This window comes from Chanodichthys erythropterus, chromosome 14 (genome assembly GCF_024489055.1).
Source record: "Chanodichthys erythropterus isolate Z2021 chromosome 14, ASM2448905v1, whole genome shotgun sequence".
Taxonomy (NCBI): Eukaryota; Metazoa; Chordata; class Actinopteri; order Cypriniformes; family Xenocyprididae; genus Chanodichthys; species Chanodichthys erythropterus.
The window spans coordinates 6,401,976-6,417,111 of NC_090234.1; positions in this window are offsets into that span (position 1 = coordinate 6,401,976).

Sequence of the window (15,136 nt, forward strand, 5' to 3'; positions counted from 1 at the left end):
TCTCGGCAGTGCAAAGGCAGACAGAGGCCATAAAACACATCCTGCCCCGGCGTGATGCCACCAATCCGCCACGGGCTGCGCCTCCGTCTGCTCCTCGCCGAGGGCGTCCTCCTGCGGCTAAGGCTTCCGGGAGATCGGACTCGTCCCTTCCTCCCCGAGCTTCCTGCAGGAAGACCACGCCCCCCGCCCAGACCGCCAAGCCTTCTTCTAAGAAGAAGAAAGGCGAGAAGCGGCCCTGAGACGGGAGACCCGGTGGTTTTTGGAGACTGCTCTGTGGGAGACGGTGACCGCACCGCTCCTTCCCCCGGGAGAGGGCCCGGGGGAGAATCCTGTGTTCTGTTCCGCCGCTGGCCCCAGTGCCAGCGGTACCCACATTTTCACAAGAGCAATTTCCAAAAACCTCTGGGTCATATAAGAAGGTCTGCGCTGGGGGTGAGCGAGCTTTCGCTCCCTCTCTCTCAGCCGTTCCTTCCTTCGCCACGGGCAGGGTCTTGGCGCCCCGGGAACGCACCGCCTTCCCACGCCACCCTGCCCACTCGGAGCCATGTGAGTGGACTCCACTCACAGCCTCGACCTCGGGGCGCACTGCCTCCCGAGTCAGGCCACAGTGCTCCATGCTGCCCCCCCGTGGGTACTTCTGTTGTCCGGATGGTTCCACTCGTACGGTGCTTGGAGGCGTGGCTACGCCTTCCCAACCCGTCCCGTTGGCTCATTCGGACAGTCAGACTCGGCTACGCGATTCAGTTCGCCAGGCGTCCACCCAGGTTCAGCGGCGTTCTGTTCACCTCAGTGACAGGTCCCAACGCTTCTGTCCTGCGGGCGGAAATTGCGGTGCTTTTGGCGAAGGACGCAATAGAGCCTGTCCCTCCAGCCGAGATGAAGTCTGGGTTTTACAGCCCTTACTTCATAGTACCCAAGAAAGGCGGGGGGTTACGGCCAATCCTGGACTTGCGCGTCTTGAACCGGGCCCTTCACAGGCTCCCGTTCAAGATGCTCACGGTGAAACGCATTCTCACGTGTGTTCACACCCAGGATTGGTCTACAGCTATCGACCTGAAGGACGCGTACTTTCATGTCTCGATCCTTCCTCGACACAGACCGTTCCTACGGTTTGCGTTCGAGGGGCGGGCATATCAGTACAGGGTCCTACCCTTCGGGCTGTCCCTGTCTCCTCGCGTCTTTACCAAAGTCACAGAGGGGGCCCTTGTCCCACTCAGGGAAGTGGGCATTCGCATCCTCAACTATCTCGAAGACTGGCTCATTTTGGCCCAGTCACGAGAGCAGTTGTGCGAACACAGGGACCTGGTGCTCAGGCACCTCAGCCAGTTGGGGCTTCGGGTCAACCGGGAGAAGAGCAAGCTCTGCCCCGTGCAGAGCATCTCTTTTCTCGGTGTGGAGCTGGACTCGGTCAATATGACAGCACGTCTCACCAACGAGTGTGCACAGTCGGTGCTGAACTGCCTGAAGTCGTTCTCGCGGAAAACAGCGGTCCCACTGAAACAATTTCAGAGGCTCCTGGGGCATATGGCATCCGCAGCCGCGGTCACGCCGCTCGGATTGCTTCATATGAGACCGCTTCAGCACTGGCTGCACGACCGGGTCCCGAGGTGGGCATGGCACCGTGGCTCACTCCGTGTGGTCATCACACCGAGTTGCCGCCACACATGCAGCCCGTGGTCGGACATTGCTTTTCTACGGGCCGGGGTGCCCCTAGTGCAAGTGTCCAGGCATGTTGTTGTCACAACAGATGCCTCTGCCACCGGCTGGGGTGCCATATGCAGTGGCCAGTCGGCGTCGGGGTCCTGGACGGGATCTCATCGCCATTGGCATATCAACTGCCTCGAGTTGCTGGCAGTACTCCTTGCGCTGCGCCGGGTTCGACCGCTGCTGCAGGGCAAGCATGTACTGGTCCGGACGGACAACACATCGGCGGTAGCGTATATCAACCACCAGGGTGGTCTACGCTCCCGTCGCATGTCGCAACTCGCCCGCCATCTCCTTCTGTGGAGTCAGCGCCGACTCAGGTCGCTGCGCGCCTCCTACATCCCGGGCGAGCTCAATCGTGCAGCCAACGCGCTCTCACGACAGCTCACGCTCCCGGGGGAATGGAGACTCCACCCCCAGGCGGTCCAGCTGTTATGGAGCCGGTTCGGGGAAGCACAGGTGGACCTGTTCTCTTCTCTGGAATCCGCCCATTCGGCACGGATGCACTGGCACACAGCTGGCCCCGGGGCCTACGCAAGTATGCGTTTCCCCCAGTGAGCCTCCTTGCACAGACACTGTGCAAGGTCAGGGAGGACGAGGAGCAGGTCTTGCTAGTTGCGCCGTACTGGCCCAACCGGACCTGGTTCCCGGAACTCATGCTCCTCGCGACAGCCCATCCCTGGCGCATTCCCCTGAGGCAGGATCTCCTCTCTCAGGGGCAGGGCACCATATGGCACCCGCGTCCCGACCTGTGGAACCTCCACGTGTGGTTCCTGGACGGGACGCGGCAGACTTGAGTGACCTACCGCCCGCGGTAGTCGACACCATCACTTCGGCCCGAGCCCCCTCGACGAGGCACGCTTACGCTTTGAAGTGGAGTCTGTTCGCTGAGTGGTGTTCCTCCCGCAGGGAGGACCCCCGGAAATGCCCGGTCGGTGTTGTGCTTTCCTTCCTTCAAGAGGGTTTGGAACGGAGGCTGTCCCCTTCCACCCTGAAGGTCTATGTGGCCGCCATCGCAGCACATCACGATGTGCTCGACGGCAAGTCACTAGGGAAGCACGACCTGATCATCAGGTTCCTCAGAGGCGCCAGGAGGTTGAATCCCCCTAGGCCTCGCCTCATTCCCTCCTGGGATCTCTCCATCGCCCTCTTGGGCCTTCGGGGAGCTCCCTTCGAGCCCCTTGAGTCAGTCGAGCTGAAACATCTGTCTCTTAAGACAGTGCTCCTGACCGCGCTCGCCTCCTTCAAGAGGGTTGGGGACCTGCAAGCATTTTTGGTCAGCGATTCGTGCCTGGAATTCGGGCCGGACTACTCTCGAGTCACCTTGAGACCCCGGCCTGGATATGTGCCCAAGGTTCCCACCACTCCCTTCAGGGACCAGGTGGTGAACCTGCAAGCACTGCCCCCGGAGGAGGCAGACCCAGCCCTTGCGTTGCTGTGTCCCGTTCGTGCTCTGCGCGTTTACGTGGACCGCACGCAGAGCTTCAGAAGCTCTGAGCAGCTCTTAGTCTGTTTTGGAGGTCAGCAGAAGGGGAAGGCTGTCTCCAAGCAGAGGCTGGCCCACTGGATAGTGGATGCCGTCGCCTTGGCGTACCAGTCCTAAGGCGAGCCGTGCCCTCTCGGGTTGCGAGCTCACTCCACTCGGGGTGTTGCTTCCTCCTGGGCGTTGGCGCACGGCGCCTCTGTTGCAGACATCTGCAGAGCTGCAGGCTGGGCGACACCAAACACATTCGTGAGGTATTCTAACCTCCGAGTGGAACTGGTGTCCACCCGTGTGCTTTCTACTCGTAGTTAGCCATGGGTGTTCGCTTGCTGTGCCATTTCCCTCGGGAGAGGGAATGCGAGCACTTTTTCTGCTCCTCAGTTCAGTTCCCCGTAACGGCGAACCCTGTGGAGTTCCTCCTGCATCTTGCGGCAGCCAGACGTGGCGGAGGCGTCCGGCGCTAGGTCCAGTACTCGTGTGTATGCCCAGTTGGTCTGCCCTTGTACTGGGCTAGATGCCCATATGCTGTGATTCCCCTCGGGTAATCCCATATGAGATTGTCCACGGTAAGGTTTCCCTGACGGTAAACCCGTGTCTTTCCCTGGGCGGCTTCGCTTTTGCCCTGTCTCTGATTGCTAGTCGTTCCTCCCGAAAGGTAGGACCTACATCAGAGATCTTCCATATGCGTTACTGTTCTCAGACCAGTCCATATGTGTCTCCACACATTACCTCCCTTCGGGCAGGGTGTGGTCTCCGTAGCTTTCCCCTCCTCGGGGAACGCTTTCCTGGCGTTTTTGTCGTTGCTGGAAAACGAGGGATTGAGTTCCGAAGCACTCTCCCCCGTGGGGTAGGAACAGCAGCTTCGACTTCTCCACGGTAATGCCCTGTCCTCTCCATCCCACCGGTATGGAAGACATTCCTGGGCTTACTCTGGGCGCTGGAGGGTTGCGAGTATGGGCCGCATTTGCACTTGGCACGCCTCAGCCTGCCAGCACCTGCCTCCCTAACACTCGTAACGTGGTTCAGTTGCTATGGCGTTTTCCACGGGACCCCATTACGTCAGTATCGACGTAACGTCGAACGTGACTGACTGAATGGGAACGTCTAGGTTACTAATGTAACCCCCGTTCCCAGAAGGAGGGAACGGAGACGTTACGTTCCCTTGCCATAGCTTTGTGCCACCGCTGAGCGGCCAGATACCTATCTCGGCTCCTCAGCAAAAATATGAATGAAGGTGAGTATGCCGGCCCTATTTATACCCGGATGCCGGGGGAGGGGCCCGGCATGTAAATCTCACAGGCCAATTCCCATTGGCTTGTTTTGTATCCTTGGAGGTGATTGGGCTCCCTAGCGAGACCCCATTACGTCAGTATCGACGTAACGTCTCCGTTCCCTCCTTCTGGGAACGGGGGTTACATTAGTAACCTAGACGTTTCTTGTGAAGCCAATACGGAAGTAACTTAAACTGCGATTCATCGACTTGCCGCTAGGGACAGGCTGCAAAAGGGAGCAGAATCTCATTGACCATCATGTAAAAACAGCCAAGTTTAGAGCAGAAAAAAACATGTTTACACTCTGGTTCACATTGTGTTTTGGTCTATACTGCTAATTTTGCCCTTCATGACAACTCTGAGGGGGGTGAATTTTTTTATAACTCATCCGTTTAAATTATATTAAGCCTTAAAGTTCTGCATAATTAAGGGCGTGGTCACTTGAGTGACAGGTATGCCGCTGCTGTCTGTGAGCAGTCATCTTACCTCAGCAGCTCATTTCAGCCACTGAATTTGGCATCTCAGTCGTATTTGTGCTTTTTTTCTGGATTATTTTATACAATATATGGCTTGCTGCCTACTCGAGACAAATGTCAGTCTGTGTAACGTTACATGTGCTCGCATGCGGAACACACGTTGTTGGATCGTCGTGGCATTGGCTAAAAGTTTTGTTCCTGAGATTTACAACAATGACAATACCAGGAGGATATACAACTCCGACAGCACTGCTTGGATACTAGACTAAAACTGCTGCACTATTTTGAAAAATTATACTTTGGACACGTGCTCATTAGTTTGAGAGAACATTTGAAAGTTATACAGATATCTGGTACGTTACCTATATATGTACGATATAGAGTTTTACATTATAAACGATGTTTTATGTTTTGAAATGGACATTACCAAGTGCAGCGGATTGGATTCATCTCGCGATCTCTATTTCATTATAAAGGTATGAAATCCCATTTGATTTGTGTTATTTGCACACCCCACACAAATTAATTAGCCTACTGGTGTTAGAGCATCTATAACGTTATCTTAAAATCACCGTAGATTGACAGTAATCCTTTAGTACTTTCTAATGGTATTGTTATCTTTATTAATATTTTAGATAGTATCTAAGATAGATATGCTAGGCGGGCGTGGTTTCAGCAACAAGTCGCATGGGCTCCAACTATGTCCCGCCTCTTTGCCCATTTTCAGTTATCCGTGAGTGACGTGCGGTCACGTGCAACTAAGATGGCCGCGGCCTCATTTTTGCATCAAAACTGCTGTTCAGAACTCTATGGGTGACGTCACGGACACTACGTCCATATTTTTTACAGTCTATGTTAATGTTAGTTTACTTAACAATGATGCAAAGTTATTTGCTTTAATTTTTGCCAGAAGACTTAAACATAGCCTGAACCAAATTATAGATGAAGAACAATCTGGCTTTATGCCCAAAAGACACATAAGCAATAACATACGTTTAATTTTAGACATGATAGATTACAGTGACCTTCTTCCGAATGATAGCTTCATACTATTCATTGACTTTTATAAAGCCTTCGACACCATCGAGCATAACTTTATATTAAAATCTATTTCCTTTTTTGGTTTTGGTAACTATTTTCATAAGGCGATTCAAACCTTATATAATGGGTGTTCTAGTTCTATTAAACTGAAAACAGGCACATCAGAAAGATTTAGTATATCACGTGGTATTAGACAAGGCTGCCCGGTGTCTCCATTTTTGTTTCTCTTAGTTGCTCAGACAATGGCTACACACATAAAAATGTCTCCCTTTTCAGGAATTAATGCTGTTGGTAAAAAGTTTAAAATTTGCCAACTTGCAGATGACACAGCCATCTTTTTGAGTGACCGAAACCAAATTGGGACTGCAGTAAATAGTATCAAAACATTTAGTGATGTATCAGGGTTGGTAATGAACATTAATAAATCAGTTTTGTTCCCCATGAAAAATTGCAATCTGGCCAGTTTTGATGGAATACCAATTAATGAAAAAGTGACATATCTTGGAATTGTAATTTGTAAAAATAAAGAAGAACGTCATAAGTTAAATTTTGATCCAATTGTTAAAAAAATACAATCTAAACTAAATTCATGGTTAATGAGAGACTTGTCTTTATTTGGCAGGGTCTTAATATCAAAGGCAGAAGGTATATCACGCTCTGTATATGTTGCCTTATCGCTGGATATCCCAAAAAATACAATCAAAGAATTGGATAAAATACTGTATGATTATATCTGGAGGAAAAAACCCCATTATCTCAAAAAAGATGTTATCACAGGATGTAGAGACCAAGGTGGTCTGGAAGTGCTGGATTTTCATACTATAAATAATACTTTTAAAATAAAATGGATTATAGAATTCTTGAAAAGTCCTGACAGCATCTGGAATGCTTTTCCATCATATTTGTTCAATACTCTTGGTGGCATACATTTTCTACTGAAATGTAATTTTTCTATTGATAAAATTCCCTTGAAATTAGCTGACTTCCATAAACAAGCCATTCTATCTTGGATATTGATCTATAAACATAACTTTAGTCCACATAGATACTTTATCTGGAATAACAAAGAAATCCTTTATAAAAAGAAGTCTCTGTTTTGTCAACCATGGTTTGATAGAGGAATTCTGTTGGTAGGACAGTTACTGAACAAAGATGGTTTTCTCATGTCATATTCAGAATTTCTTCAGAACTTTAACTTCCCAGTGACACCAAAAGAATACGCAATTGTATTTGATGCAATCCCTACAGGTTCACTTCAAATTCTAAAACGCATATCATTCACAGATATTAGTGCTGAATTTAATAGAATTTTTATTGGAGATACAGACATTACAAAGAAAGAATACACCAATAAATATATTAGAAATCAAATTTCGTGTTCAGTTCCACCTGCTGCAATGTTTTTTTGGTATTCAACCATGGGTGATTTAAATTGTGAAAAGGCTAATATTACTATTTATAAATACTGTATTAATAATAAAATAAAAGAAGTTTCATTTAAAATTTTACATCAAATTTATCCTGTTAAAGATACGCTAAGGAGATTTAAAATAAACATAGAAGAGTCCTGTGTCTTTTGCCAATCAAATAGGGAGACTATTTTTCATTTATTTTATCACTGTGTGTACACAAAAAAATTTTGGTCTGATTTGGAAGAATTTATAATCACAAAATTGAATGTAAACATCAGAATCAATATTTTTGATGTCATGTTATACTTTGATTTATGTGGTTTGTCCAAAAATTTAATTTTTGTTATTCAGCTGTTTATTATCTTCGGAAAATACCATATTCACAAATGTAAATGGTCTAATTCACAACCTTGCTTTAATGTATTTCATCTTGACTTTAAATCATATTACAAAACAATAGAAAACATGCAACATATGAAGGCTAAAAGAACATTTCATCTCCTGAAGGAACTGATTAATTTTTAATTTTCCCCTTCTATATATTATATTAATATGTTATTATCCTCTGGTCTGTACATGTCACTTTTTGTTGTGCAGGTTACACAGTATTTGTAGTGTTCTCTGTACCTATTGTCCTGTGCATTGTTCATAATAAAGTTCGTAAAAAAAAACAAAAAAAAAAAAAAAAACAGTCTATGGTAATGACAGCGCACTCTTCTCAGCCGCTCCAGCAACGGACGCATCCCGGAAAATGAAATCAACCGCGGTTGTGCGAGCACTTGTTTGCACATGCTTGCTTGCAGTCTGTGTTCTTCTTCCGACTTTATTTTGTAGTAAGTAACGAAAATGCTTTGGGAAAATGTATCGGAGTAAAAGTATATAATTTATTTAGGAAATGTAGTGGAGTAAAAGTAAAAGTTGACAGAAATATAAAAACTCAAGTAAAGTACAGATTCTCCCAAAAAATACTTAAGTACTGTAACGAAGTATTATTACTTCATTACATTACACCAATGGGAAACAGTATTGCTGCATCCGCATACTTCCCTAGTTTTCAGGAGTATAAACAGCTTCTCAAACAAGAACAAATGTAGGGCGGGGCTTGATTTGTCCGTGGGGAATTAATTGGATGGTTGTGGTTTGCTATTGGTGGATCTCATGTGAGTGACAGGTGGCCCCGCCCTCATCATCAGAGAAGATATGTCGCTGCAAGACAGAGGGGAAGTTATTTGATTAAAGTCACCATGAAATCAAAACTGAAAATTCCTATTTTCTATGGAATATTGCAGTATTTAAATCATTTATCTGTGCATGTCATTATTTATTTATTTTTTTAATTGTATCAGAATATCTTCCCCTCCCTCTTGAAGCGACATCTCCTTTTCTTTTCTTTTCTTTTCTTTTCTTCTCATGATGAGGGCGGGGCAACCTGTCACTCACAAAAGATCCACCAATAGCGAACCACAACCATCCAATCAATTCCCCATGAACAAAATCAAGCCCCGCCCTACATTTGTTCTTGTTCCAGAAGCCGTTCACTCGGATATGGGCCATTCTACAAAAGTGGTGCAAACTGCTGTCCCACAACAACGAAGAAACACTAAGATCCTTCTATTATCTATTGATTCCCACAATAATATTTAAAATATCGGTAAGCTTAATATATATAAAATCATTTATTGGGTACGTACAATTGGGAGGTGGCTGTCCCAAACCATAATCCCTAAATTTCAACTTATGAAAATTATATATTTTTCTTAAAGTGAAGTTTAAAAAAAAAAAAATATATATATATATTTTTAAATCATGAAACTTTATGTAAAAAAAAAAAAGTAGTTTTTATGTGTGTACAACTGTTCAGAACTGTGCTAGCTAACCATGTGTGGCTCAAAAGTATCAAATTGTCACTAAACAGTCACGACCGAAACATGTCATCAATGAAAATAGGTAGTGAAAATAGGGAACACAATAATTTATTTGGGGGAAATAAAACATTTTAGTGCGGTTATGCAAATCATTAGTATTTTAATATGTTTAAGTATGCGAGTTAAAATCCTGTAATGTGATGTGGTCACTACCAACACATTACTGTCACTACTGTCAAAAATAAGGTATAAGATGTTATGATAGTGTTTGCTTCAATGTATATTCAAACTGATGAATCTTTAACTTTGAAATCAGTATGATAAACTTTATGACTTTCACAATGAAAGATTGGATTGAAAATACAACAAATATATATATATATATATATATATATATATATATATATATATATATATATAAGGTAGATGTAAACAAAATCTTAATGGGCCAATGTAACCCTTCTTATTTATTATCTTATTTAATATTTATTATTGTGTTTCGGTAGTGACAAATTTGGGCAGAGGAAAAATATTTCAAAACTTTCTGAAAATACAATATGGAAATTAACTGCACAATTACTAGAAATGTCTTCGATATTATACAATTTGCATACATTCAAAATTTGTGGACAAAGATTTTTTTGACGTTTCCAACTCTGACTTTGAACCAGTTCTGCAGAATGGCCCATACACATCACAACAGGGAAGAACAGACGAGCACAACTTTCATTTCATTCTGACTTTAAAGATTATGAGAGCACATAAATTTATGAAAAACAATCATAAATCATCTGTAATATATACTGAAATGAAAAATAATGAAAAATTGTGATATCATGGTGACATTAAACACTGTTGTGTGGTCTGTCAGGAGCTGGCCATGCAGAGGGTGTGGTGTCTGCCGGAGTATGTGGTGTGTATGGAGTCGGGGCCTGATCACATGAAAGAGTTCACCATTACCTGCCGCCTGGAAGGACTGGAGGAGACAGGTGCCGTTAGCTGCCTTTCAATCAGTGACGTCAGGCTGCGGTCTGAGTGCAGAAGGACTGATGCTTTGTGATGTGCTTTTGCTCATCAGGGACCGGCAGCTCCAAAAAGCTGGCCAGACGAGCAGCAGCCGAACGCATGCTGGGAAAACTGCAGAGTTTGTCCGGATCTCCCGATATCACATGGGTAAGTGACATTCATCTGTTGATTCTTTCACTAATAATTCTTAAACGATCCTTAAAGGATTAGTTCACTTTGAAATGAAAATCAGCCCAAGCTTTACTCACCCTCAAGCCATTCTAGGTGTGTATGACTTTCTTCTTTCTGATGAGCACAATCTGAGTTATATTAATAAATATCCTGATGCATCCGAGCTTTATGATAGCAGTGAACAGGATCAATGAGTATGAGCTGAAGAAAGTGCTTCAGTCCACATCCTTCCATCATAAACGTACTCCACACGGCTCTGGGGGGTTAATAAAGGCCTTCTGAAGTGAAGCGATGCATTATTGTAAAAAAAAAAAATCCATATTTAACAAAAGTGTTGTCAAAAGTACTGATTTCGGAACCAAATCGGTACTAAAATTTAAAAAATGTGACGCTTTGTGCAATGTTGAGCGGATTCGTAAACACCTCTGATTGGCCATTGTGTTCATGCACTCATCAGATATGTCTGTGATTGGCTACAATGATCAACGCTTCAAAAACATGTTGTTAATAAACATCAATGATGCTCTTCATGGAGTGCTTACACAGATACACACGGGAGTGTTTGAAAGCGGACCATCTGCTGATAGACACCTGCTTTCAAACACCTCCGCTTTCAAAATGCTTACAAATTCAAACACTTCTGTGTGCTTTCAAACTTTCTTGTGTGTTGATCATTGTAGCCAATCACAGACATATAAAATGAGCTTGTGAACACAATGGCCAATCAGCAGGGTTTATGAATTTGCTCAACAGCACTCAAAGCATCACATTCTTAAAATTTCAGTACTGACTTGGTTCCGTATTTAACTTATGAAAACGCAACATCAGTTACGTACTTTTCGTAATTTAAATACAGAAGGCGTAGGATGTAGCGTAAGAGTTTTGAACTGTTACACTTTCTTCGTAAGTTGAATATGGAAGGCGGTCTGGCGGAAGCTAGATATTTGACTTTATAACTCGTTAAATATGGATATTTTTCTGACACAAATGCATTGATTCGCTTCAGAAGGTCTTTATTAACCCCGGAGCCGTGTGGAGTACGTGGATGATGGATGCTCTTTCTTCAGCTCATACTTGTTGGTATCGTTCACTGCCATCATTAAGCTCGGATGCATCAGGATATTTATTAATATATCTCAGATTGTGTTCATCAGAAAGTCATACACACCTAGGATGGCTTGAAGGTGAGTAAAGCTTGGGGTAGTTTTCATTTGAAAGTGAATTAATCCTTTAAATTTAAGGAGGGCATATTTAAAAAAAAAAATAAAAAATAAAAAATCATCATGCTGAATGTGAGTTTACCAAGTGCAACAAGTTCCTGTTGATCCTGGAACAACATTCCAATCAACCAATCAGATTTGAGGGACAAGTTTAAAATTTCTGTCTAGTTTAGTCTTACAACCAGGCTTAGATGCTTCTACATCAGTTTTATTCACCAATCATTTCCCTTTGATTTTTGGGATAACTAATGGGTAGGGTTAGGATTTGGGGTTAGGACAAAAGTTTCAGGCAGGAATGTTCCAGAATCAACAAAATATGTAGAACATGCCTTAACACAGTGCCACACTTCACTCTGGTGTCAGATTTTATTTTAATTTTACACTTCTATGATTTAATTAATTAGCTTTTCATCAACTCAAGAACCCCCACAGCTTCCTCAGAAAACCTCAGGGGGTTCGGTGCGTAATTCATAAAAAGCATAATTTATATCTTCATGATGAATTTTAATAGTTAAAGATTGAAAGTCTGGCTCTGCGACAATGACAAAACAATAAAATCTGCACATTTAAGTAGCTTTTAAATAGCAAAAGTAAATGACAAAAAGACATGGTAAATCAATGTGACTTTCATGACACGTAACAAAGAAAAAACAGCTCCTTGAACATAAAAGTGACTGAAGTTGAAGAAAATCCTTTAAATAGAAATTGACATGTCACCTTGACTCATAAGAGATTTGCATTTGCAAGCCGTTGCATCAATATTTCAGCATGAGGATTGTTTTGAATTGAATCATGGCTGACTGATTCTCCATCGAGTCATGAGATTGCACACTCACGATTGTACTTTAGACGATTTGGGATTTAAATCAGATCAGATGTGATCATATGTCCAGTCATGAACCATTGTCCCCTGTGGTCCCCAGACCCCACCTTCTCGTGTGTATGTGGAAAGCTTCCGGCATTCGACGGGGGAGAAGATTTCTCTCCTGAGGAGGACACCTCTCAGCATCCCGAACACAGACTACATTCAGATGCTCCTGGAGGTCTCTCTGGAGCTGGGCTTTCAGGTCGCCTACATAGATATTGGTACGTTCATGTTTCTCACTTTGTCCCTGTGTGTCGTTTTGTGTCATCAGGGCTGGAATTGTTGGATATTTGTGTGTGTTTTGCAGATGAGCTGACGGTGAACGGGCAGTACCAGTGTATGGTGGAACTGTCCACCAGGCCAGTGACGGTGTGCCACGGCGCTGGGATGACCAGCAGTAATGCCCACAACGCCGCAGCACACAATGCCCTGCAGTATATCAAGATGGTCGCTAATAAACACTAATAACAGGTCTGGGACTGCCGTGCACATTATGTTGCTGATGCTGAACTTGGATCCTAGAGCAGACCTGCACGTTCTGATCCCTGAAGCAGCTGCGGAGCGATTGACCCGGGCCTGTTTCACACGAGCACTGTCAGCCAACTGACACGTTCTGCTGTAAGAGATGTGGCTCTATGCAGAAAATAAATTCATTTTTAGGTCACAACACTTGAGTTTATTCTTGGATGAGGCTAAGTGCTTAATTTACATCCAAATGGCAATTCATTTACACTGAACCTCAAACTGGATTCAGTCAGATGTCCTGAATTGAATGTGTTAGTGCCACTGCATCAAACCTGACTAATGTCTTTTTTTTTTTTTTTTTTTTTTTAGATTCATAAAACTATTGTAAACACCATATTAATAGGTTTACAGTGCATTCTCAGTGTGTTTTTTGTTAAAGTATTAGTTAATCCAAAAATTAAAATGATTGCATTATTTACCAAACCTGTAAGACTTTCATTCATCTTCAGAACACAAATGAGGATATTTTAATTTCTTTCCCTCCATTGACAGTCTACACAACTACCACTTTGACTTTTCTGAAGAGACTTGATTGCTTTATATGATGAACAGATTAAATTTAGACTTTTATTCACGTATAAACATTTATCAGAGAACATAAACAGAACCTCAACTGTACCTGCTTAGACACAAGAACAAACTTCACTGGTTCTTGCTGAAGCTCAAACGTGCTGCGTAACACAAGAATGAACCTCATTGGTTCTTGCTGAAGCTCAAACGTGCTGCGTAACACAAGAATGAACCTCATTGGTTCTTGCTGAAGCTCAAACATACTGCGTAACACGAGAATGAACCTCATTGGTTCTTGCGGAAGCTCAAACGTGCTGCGTAACACGAGAATGAACCTCATTGGTTCTTGCTGAAGCTCAAACGTGCTGCATGACACGAGAATGAACCTCACTGGTTCTTGCTGAAGCTCAAACGTGCTGCGTAACACGAGAATGAACCTCATTGGTTCTTGCTGAAGCTCAAACGTGCTGCATAACACGAGAATGAACCTCATTGGTTCTTGCTGAAGCTCAAATGTGCTGCGTAACACGAGAATGAACCTCATTGGTTCTTGCTGAAGCTCAAACGTGCTGCATAACACGAGAATGAACCTCATTGGTTCTTGCTGAAGCTCAAACGTGCTGCATAACACGAGAATGAACCTCATTGGTTCTTGCTGAAGCTCAAATGTGCTGCGTAACACGAGAATGAACCTCATTGGTTCTTGCTGAAGCTCAAAAGTGCTGCGTAACATGAGAATGAACCTCATTGGTTGTTGAGGAAGCTCAAAAGTGCTGCGTAACACGAGAATGAACCTCATTGGTTCTTGCTGAAGCTCAAAAGTGCTGCGTAACACAAGAATGAACCTCATTGGTTCTTGCTGAAGCTCAAATGTGCTGCATAACACGAGAATGAACCTCATTGGTTCTTGCTGAAGCTCAAAAGTGCTGCGTAACATGAGAATGAACCTCATTGGTTCTTGCTGAAGCTCAAAAGTGCTGCGTAACACGAGAATGAACCTCATTGGTTCTTGCTGAAGCTCAAACGTGCTGCGTAACACGAGAATGAACCTCATTGGTTCTTGCTGAAGCTCAAACGTGCTGCGTAACACGAGAATGAACCTCATTGGTTCTTGCTGAAGCTCAAAAGTGCTGCGTAACATGAGAATGAACCTCATTGGTTCTTGCTGAAGCTCAAACGTGCTGCGTAACATGAGAATGAACCTCATTGGTTCTTGCTGAAGCTCAAACGTGCTGCGTAACATGAGAATGAACCTCATTGGTTCTTGCTGAAGCTCAAATGTGCTGCGTAACACGAGAATGAACCTCATTGGTTCTTGCTGAAGCTCAAACGTGCTGCGTAACACGAGAATGAACCTCATTGGTTCTTGCTGAAGCTCAAATGTGCTGCGTAACACGAGAATGAACCTCATTGGTTCTTGCTGAAGCTCAAACATACTGCGTAACACGAGAATGAACCTCATTGGTTCTTGCTGAAGCTCAAAAGTGCTGCGTAACACGAGAATGAACCTCATTGGTTCTTGCTGAAGCTCAAACGTGCTGCGTAACACGAGAATGAACCTCATTGG